At 40.9% G+C, this 8,855-nt stretch overlaps 1 protein-coding gene across 3 annotated transcripts in view; it reads left to right on the top strand.

The window, feature by feature from the left end:
• The window catches only part of cdk14 (cyclin dependent kinase 14), a 224,408-nt gene extending 218,772 nt beyond the window's left edge, over positions 1-5,636 (top strand). For all 3 annotated transcript variants that reach the window (XM_014010472.1, XM_014010474.1, XM_014010473.1), the window contains one exon: positions 3,404-5,636. The gene's annotated coding sequence lies outside the window, so the exon portion shown is untranslated. The remainder of the gene's footprint in view (positions 1-3,403) is intronic.
• The last annotated feature ends 3,219 nt before the right edge of the window (positions 5,637-8,855 follow it).

Raw genomic sequence — 8,855 nt, 5'->3', positions numbered from 1 at the left:
GAATTATATAGAATAAATAATTAGAATAGAAAACTAAAAGATATGTAAATATGAAATGGTTGTTAACGTACAGTATATTTGTTTATTTTTTGTCTTTGTTCTGTTAAATTGGTTCAATTAAAAAATGCCATGCTGGATGTCGCAGTTACGACGCAGAGTTGAAGAGTCCCAATTCTCAGTTTTTTTGCACACGTAACCTGCGCACTTGAACACTATGTGCACTTCAACCAAATCCACACTTCACAGAGGGGCGTAGGGTGCGCACTGAGCATTGGGACTGGGCCTCAGTGTCACCAGCACTATGCTACATTACCTACAGGAAGTCCCGCTGCACTTCACTCTGCTTCTGATTGGTTAAAAGTGAAGCCAATCAGAGTCACAGCTTGGTGTATTACACACAGTCTGATAGGAGGACTGTTACTGTAGGGAAACAGTAAAAATGTTGGTTATTTCAGTTTTTGTCAAACAAGATGTGAATGTTTAAGACCAGAGTGAAAAACTCTCCCCTCCTTCCTCGTCGTCGACTGGCTGTGAATAAAAATCCAAACTTCTGGTGTGACTGCCAAGAAAACAGCTTCAAATAAAACTACAGCATTCCTTTGAAGCAGGGAATAAGGCAAATAATTATTTATTGTAACTGTCAATCAAACACCAGCTTTAAAGAAAGAAAAGTGTTATTAAATATGGATTCAGTTTTGGATCTAGCTTTTTTTTTCTTTTTAATACAATAATAAATGGCATCACGTCGCATATTGTTGCTCATCAGAGGTTGTTTACCTCATTCATCACCTTCAAGCTTTATTTCACTGCAACAGAAAAATACTGACTTTGTAGTGATATTTGTAAGTGGATCAGAACCAAACTGAATAAAAAAAAATCTTTGGATTTTATCTGCAGACCTTCCTGCTCATAAACAGGAGAACAGAAAAGAAAACCCTGCATGAACTGAACYACATCATGACTTTTAACAGAAGCAACACGTTAAACATGAAAMAACTGAGAGGAGCAGAACCAGGAAACTGGACCAGACCTATCTGAGAATAAACCTAACCAACAGGAAGTCAGAGGAGTCATTAAGAAGCTTTAAAATAGTTTTTAAAAAGTGATTGTTCTTATTGTTGTACTGGAAGGAAGGTGGACTCTGGATTTGTTTGAGAACTTTCAGACTAACATCTGTGAGCTGTCCAGAGAGAGAGACTGGTTTTACTGCAGTCATGTTTTTAGCCACAGTTTCAGAACATAAAGGTGACTCTCGRCTGTTGTTTTCAGACATCTCTGCTTCCACAGAAAGAGTCATCTGCTGTTGATTTTCTTTGCTCTCACTACAATCACACACACAAACACGTGTTCTCACGCTCACACGCACTCGTTTAATGCATGTACATGTTTGGATGGAAGAGGTTACAGAGGCAGCAGCTGAACGAGGCTGGGAGCCAGCTGAGAGCCAACAGCCTCGTGAGGAAGACCAGATAGAAGCCATGCATTATTTATTAATCCACAAATCCCTACTCACCCCCCCACCCCCCKCACACACACACACTTGTTCTGCTCCCTTCTTTTTTCCATTCTCTCCTCCTCCTGGATCCCACCCCACCTCCCAACCCCCCTATTGTTGCTTGTTTGAAATCTTCAAGACTTTCCTTTTTATCTTCCTCTTTCTGGTTCTCCTCCTCTTCATCGTTTGCTCACTCTTGGCCAACTGCTTCCCTCCTCTGTGCCTCATCGGTGAGGTTTGATGTCATCGTAGCTCRGGTCTTCTTTCCTCCCGCCATCAATGACACTGAACTGATTTCAACCACATGTACCGGTCCACGTGCCAAGACCTGATGGGCTGTAGATCCAGGACCAAATCCAGCACCGTGGAAACCCTTTAAAAGAGTTTCATTAAACCCTGCTGCACCGTTGAACAACGTGAACATTCCCATGATGCTGCAGTCAACCGGATCACAAATCTGAACAGTTAGCAGCTGAAATATTCTAAAAAGACTTGTTGCAGCAATTTATCTAATACTCTAATTCTCTTCCCACATTTGGTGTTCCCAAGAAAAGCATAAAATTTGCAGCTTATGTCAGAAAAATCATATGATGATCTCTCATGTTGGACAGTGAGCTACCTGTTAGTTTATTATCATGTTGTGTGATTCTATTTAAAGTGGGAAATCCCTCCCCTAAAGTCCAGCAGAATAAGTGTCATGCTTGAGAAGAGGCTGAACAGATCAGAGGGGGATGGTCAAAATCGACCATTCCATTGTTTTAATAATTAAAGAACTATGGTTAAATGTTTAGTCAAGTTCTAAAGTATTTTTATGCACATTTTGAAGTATCGCTTTACAAAATGTTGATGGAAACGGCAACATTTGAAAAAACTTGCTTAATTTCGCAAAAGCGTTTTTACGCTCGCTTGAGGTGTTTTTGGACTTTCCAAAAAAAGGGGAGATGGAAACACATTTGTTGAATAAGTTCAGATGTGGTGAACATTTGCCTCACATGATTGATCAGTTGTTCCGGCCGTCGGCGTCTTCCCAGATATCCCCAATAAGAACTGCATGTTATGTCGACAGCATGTAACATCACCAATTCTAGTTGATGTGACAGAATAATTACAAATTGCCAGAAAGCATCACATTCCTTAAAACTTCCCTCCATTGTCCTGAGATGTATGGTCCCTGCTAGCTTACAGCTTCTACTTCCTGTTTACTACAGCCATGTGTAACATCAATATCTGAAGTAATTACGCTTTGTGTTGCCTGGTTGATTTGCTTCAAACCAGTAGATGAAAACACACAATTCACAATTATATGGAACCATATCTCCACCAGGCTGAGAAAATGTGACTGTTACAGAGGATTTCTGGCTRGATCAAGGGTGTCCAGTTGTCTAACCCTCCCATCTGTCACTGTCCTGGTGACTCTGGTGAGGGACACTGAGATGTATACAGAACTTCTGTCAAGGTAAAATAACCAGTCTTGAGGAAGTCTTTGTAATGGCTCTACAAAAATCTTCAAAAGATCAGGCTGGAAGATCACRGTGTTCACACATTTCAGACACTACGTATCTGACCATTAAACCAAAAACAAAACAGGCTTTGCTGCAGATATGAAGTTAATCTGGCCTCACTAAACCTGYGAGGACAAATCTTCACCTGATTATGAATCGTCGGAAATGTGAATCCAGTTTTTTTGTGAACAGTTTACTTGAGTTGTAACTGCAGACAGTGAGGACGGAGACCCAACGATGGGAACTCTGAGTCATGACGACGTGTTTTAGTGCTCACAGCTGTCGACTCACTGCTGATCTGCAGCTGCAGGAAAACCTAACCCAGCATGTGTTCCAAGTCTGTTTATCATGTTGGTGTTGTGGAGCGGGTTARTGACGTTCTGTGTTGTCTCTCTGTGTTTTCCAGGTGGCTGATGTGKGCAAAAACACCATGAATACAAAGACGCTGACATCCAGAGGATTCCCACTTCTCTTTATTTATTACTTTCAGAATGTGTGGGTGTGTGTGTGTACGGAAGTGAATAAGCATTGGGCATGTGTGCATCCTGAACGGTACCTAAGATTCCAAACTATTATTTACACATTTTGTTTACTTTTTCTAAGGTTCCAATAATAAGTTCTGCTGGTCATTAGAGCAGGAGGACTTTATCGCAAGTAGAGGTCTCTGCAGMGAAGAAGTGCGAGTTTCTTGCGTGTGGGCAAATTTTGGGTAAACTATGATTGGTTGGATGGATTTGTGGGCATGGTTTGTGTAAAACGTGATTAGTTGGTTTTATATGTGGGTGTGGTTCGGGTACACCACGATAGGTTTGATGGACTTGTGGGCGTGGTTTAGGCACACAGCGATAGGTTGAATGGATTTGTGGGTGTGGTTTGGATAAACTTKAATTGGTTGGATGGACTRGTGGGCGTGGTTTGGTGCACTGTGATTGGTTGGATGGACTTGTGGGCGTGGTTTGGGTAAATAGCGATTAATCGGATTAACGTGGGATTGCTAACTTTACAAATATTAGTTTATTTAATCACAACTCAAGACGTGAAGGTTGTAGGTGCATGAAATAAAGGAGGGATGCGTAACAATTAGGTTCAGTCAAACCATCCTAACCTGCCTGGAAAAAYATTAGTTTCAAATATGAATATTAATATAAGTCATAAATTTAGACAGAAACATGCTAGCCGCACCAAATTTGCAATCATGTTCACAATAATTTTACCATTACTAGTACTTTATCTTTTAACTTCCCCCCACAAGTCCATCCAACCAATCACGGTTTACACAAACCACGCCCACATCCCAATCCGACCAATCACAGCTTACCCAACTGGGCACACACCCAAGAAACTCCCACTTATTGACTGCAGAGACCCCCTTCTCCTTTATTGTTGGTTCTATTGTGTTCTGTGTTTGTAACCAGAATCCTATTTAAGAATGTATATTTGTATGTATGATATACTCATCCCAAACTTATATAATGGACACCTCTGTATTGCTTTAGCCAAGACACATTTCGCAACAAACACACACACATACACACACAMACAGTGCAGTTGGATTAAACCCTACAGAAAGGTTTTACATTTTCTTTCATTTCAGCTCAGATTTGTGGAACTGTAGAAACCAGCAGGACAATAAAAAACGTTGATGAGGAGGTTGAGGATGATGATGAGAATGCAGCACATCCTCTGTTGGCCGTATTGGAGGTCCTCTGTCTTTGGTAGCTTTTAAAACCCAGCTGGGGWTTTGTTAGTTGTTTTATTTTTAGGGAACATTTTGAACAACAGTAATATTTTGGTCTTTTTAAAATTTAATGATATGCTAAAGATTAAAACAATTTGATAAACATAATTACGTATAAAAAATAAAATATTCTTAGCAAAAACTGGTTCTTGTTTCAATGTTGAGGTTTAGGCTTCATCCACATGGGAAAGATCAACCAAAAAAAAACATCTTCCTTCTTTCCCTGATTGTCTACATTTGGACGGCACCTAATTATTTTCTAACTTTTGCATAAAATGATCAAAGATGGGTAACAGACACATTTACTGCTGAAGTGGGTTTTGCCTGAACTTTGACCAAAAAAAGGTCATTTCTGTAGAAAACTGCTGCTGATCAGTGGACCTCCATGATGGTACCAGATGTGAATAACATGGATTTTTTTATGTTGTGACTCAAAGCTTTTATAACTGAAACAKTTTCAGCTGAAAATATTGACCGCACATGAAGAAAGCATCTAAATGCAATATTGGATTTGACCACAGCTGTGTCAGCTGTGTGAATTAACAACACGTGGGCAATAGCTCAGAAATTGTGCTTCCATCTAAGAATACGAACTAATGTACATAAAGGTAAACCACCAAGGCAATAGGCTGTGAAGGTCTCTGGATGGTCCTGATGCAGCCCAGGACAACCCACCTTTGTGTCAGACAGGACCAGGATCAACAACGGCAACTATTTGTTCAACTCCTGAGTCAAACATTGTGACCATTTGAGTTTCTTTCTTCTGACAAACAGCTGTAAGGATGAGTGTTTGTGCAGAAGTCTCTGTACGTCCAACATGGACTCTCGGGCAGAGATTTGTTGTCACTGAGCTGTGACTGCTGGAGACCCGCTGGCCAACAGGATCAACTTGTTCAGGTCTAAAAAAAAAAACACACCAATGAGAAATAATAATTATTTTAAAAGCTGGTCCAAAAGAAGCTGGCATGCCCCAACTTGGCCCAGTTGGGGTTTGGTTTATGTGGTGCTGGTCCATGCATGGACCACATCTGGCAAACCACATCTGATCTTTGCAGTATATGGGCCATGTGTCAGTGTGGGCCAGAGCTGGACCAGACAAATTTGGTGGGTGGTCTCAGAGAACTGAGTGAGTCGGCACCTGAGTCATATTGAAGTTGTCAGCTAGTTTCTATCAGTGGGAGCTCAGTGAGACGGGGGCTTCAAAACTCACCATCTGTACAACAGCTGATCATCTGCAAAGTTGCCTGTTTGAACTTTTTGTTGTTTATTTCAATGTTTTGTGTGAAACTATCTAAATATTGCATCATAGATGTATGGTAATAATTGTGAAGTACTATCAATATAATATAATGGCTTCCTCTTTATCATCAGTTTGAAACCAACTGAAACAATAATTAAGGCCTTGCACTGTTGATAAGCCAAACAAAATATAAAGCCACGGAAAAAAAAGGGTACTGTGGACATTTACCTGGTGATTCCTCTGCCTCACCCACACACACACACATTTGTTTTTTCTATCCTCATGGGGACTTTTTAATTGACTTCCATTCATTTACTGGCCATTTCTTTAGCCTAACCCTGACCCACCAATTGTATTTCCCCCAATGGGGACCAGGCTTTTATCCCCATAAGGAACAGTGGGTCCTCACCAGGCTGTGTGTACCGGGAAAATTGTCTAAAATTGTCCCCACAAGGTTGCTAAAACATGTACACACACACACACACACATGTTACATTCACATTGGATGTGCTTTCTTGCCTGCCACAATAAATGTCTCTCCTGTCAGCAGCACTGAAGTATAACCCSTCCATCACTGGATCAAATGGGCTTTTGCTTAATTTTTTTTTTCCCAAAGGTTCTCCTTCATATCAGGCTTTGTGTTTTTTAGGATCTGTTATGTTAAAAGGTCAGGGCATCTCAAAGCTTTTTYTCAACTAATATAAGGCTTCAGCAGTAAAATAAAAAAACGAATCTATACAGCTGAGAATTATATTCTTTAAGGTTAAAACGTAGAAAAGATCAGTCCTTTAAAATGGAACAAAGTGTGATTCAGCTCCTCAGCATCCTGTCGACACATCTTCCAGCTTTGATTTGTATCTGTTGTGTCGTTACTACTGCCTGTCCTGTTGTACAGACGGGATAAACGGTGATAAAACACATTAATAAAACGTTAATGCACTTCAGCTGTTAAACATCAGAGCAGAGGTGATCAGGTGGACAATAAAGTTTTTTTTAAGAATGAATCTTTCCAGATTGTGCGGCTTTCAGCTCAAGTAAGGATCAAAGAAAACAATGTGTTGAGCGAGAAGACGAGGAAACTAGAGACGTTTTTCACAAGTGAGAGGACATTACGATGCATAAAACCAGAACAGCTGATAGAAGGTTTGGTTTTAGGTTGAAGATTTGAATATTAGATTTCACTGATGCAAAAAAAAATCTAAACCCACTAAATAAATATATTTAAAGAGAAGCTCAATGAGGAAAAGCTGAAGATGTGAAGCTTTTTAACGTTTCCTCACAGATCTGTGGCTCTGAGGTATAAATAGATACATTTGGACCTAAACTCAGCCAGCAGCATTTTTAAAAAAAAGCACTTTAAAGAGAAATTAGTTCGCCCTGCATCCCAGCCTGCACGGTCACTTTTCCTCCCTGGCTTTTCTCTAAACGCACCGTCGTTATTGGAGCGTAGCTCGGTCTGACGCAGAGCGAGTCGGCTTCCTTACAAATGGAAATCTCCTCCTCAGATTGGAGCCTTTAGCACAAACCAGGGAGACGTGGTGGAACTGCTGTAGCTGGAGTTATCTGGCGGCTCTGGGTGTCGCCGCAGGCTGTGATTGTGCAGCAGGAGAAAGGCGCTGGGTAATGGCAGCAAAGCAGCYTGACAGAAGAGGGTTAATGCCGTCGAGCTGCGCTGAGATTGCCCAGCCTCGAGTGGCAGGCACTCCGATCAGCTGAATAATTATTGTTGCTGCGTGGCTCCCCGTGTGAGCAGTCGTTCCATGTGGCATCGGGCTCCCTCTCTGCAGTCMGCTGTCAGGCTCGGTTCTGAGGCGTGTGCTCAGACTTCCCATTCTGTTCACGTCCTTCATAGACCTTACYGTATGGAAAGCCGTAAGTGCCACTAAACGGGCATTTTACAAAATGCCTGTTTAGTGGCACTTACGGCTTTCCATATTACAGTCCAGTGAAGTGAGGAGCTCCAACACCGACACAAACCAGGGGAGGTTTAACCACAGAATCAGTGTTTTACTGAGCTGCAACTGTRGCTGTTTAACCAGAGACAAAATCAAGAGAGAAAAACTCAGGTATTCACCTGGAATCAGACTGACTTGGTCCGGATGACGTGTTTGTTTACAAAACGCAACGATGGTGCAAAATTCCTMCAGTTTTGTAGCAACGTATTACAAAGTTTGTCTCGATTTAACCACTTTACTCTCTGTTGTCTCGAATCAYTTTTGTACGACTTTAAGATTCAGACTGTTCTGTTGGATTTTAAACATGTTTAAAACAATGTGAATGGGGGGGTGGGGGTTGCCACAGTCTCAGTTTGGTCCCAAGAACCCTAAAGCTGTTTTTCTTGCATCTGAGACAAATGTCCAGCTCTAAAAACAAACATGAAATATTTGCTCCAAATTCAAGCGACAGGAAACTGTAAACTCTGGTTCAGAGGTGAATGACGATCAGTTTGAGTCCAGTAAAACTGGCTTCAGCGAGTCTGGTTCTATACAGGGTCCCGAATGTCCCCTTAATGCTGTTCAAAGATAAAAGTATAATACATTTATAGAAAAGTATCTATTTTTGGCATGTCAGGTGGTTTGATTGAAGGCTGGCTGCTGGGGCGTCACCGCTGTGCTCAACGGTTCATCTGAGCTTCAAACCGAAGCTCTTTGTTTTAGTTTTTAGGTTGTTGTTTTTTTTTTCTTTTTTTTTTGTACGCTGCACTGAACACAAACATTTTCTTCACAAGTAAACAAACAGAAGTGTCTGCAGTCARTTCGTCCAGTGAAATAATAAACTAGTATCCTGTAGAATAGCTGTTGCATTATTTGTATGTAATGTTATTATGGAAGATGTAATGTCCTTCTGTAAATGTTTCTTGTTGTTTTAACTGAAATAAAA

This window comes from Austrofundulus limnaeus, unplaced genomic scaffold, assembly GCF_001266775.1.
Source record: "Austrofundulus limnaeus strain Quisiro unplaced genomic scaffold, Austrofundulus_limnaeus-1.0 Scaffold69, whole genome shotgun sequence".
NCBI classification, from domain to species: Eukaryota; Metazoa; Chordata; class Actinopteri; order Cyprinodontiformes; family Rivulidae; genus Austrofundulus; species Austrofundulus limnaeus.
The sequence above is the reverse complement of the archived record's forward strand: the minus strand, read 5'-3'. Positions and strand labels throughout refer to the sequence as shown.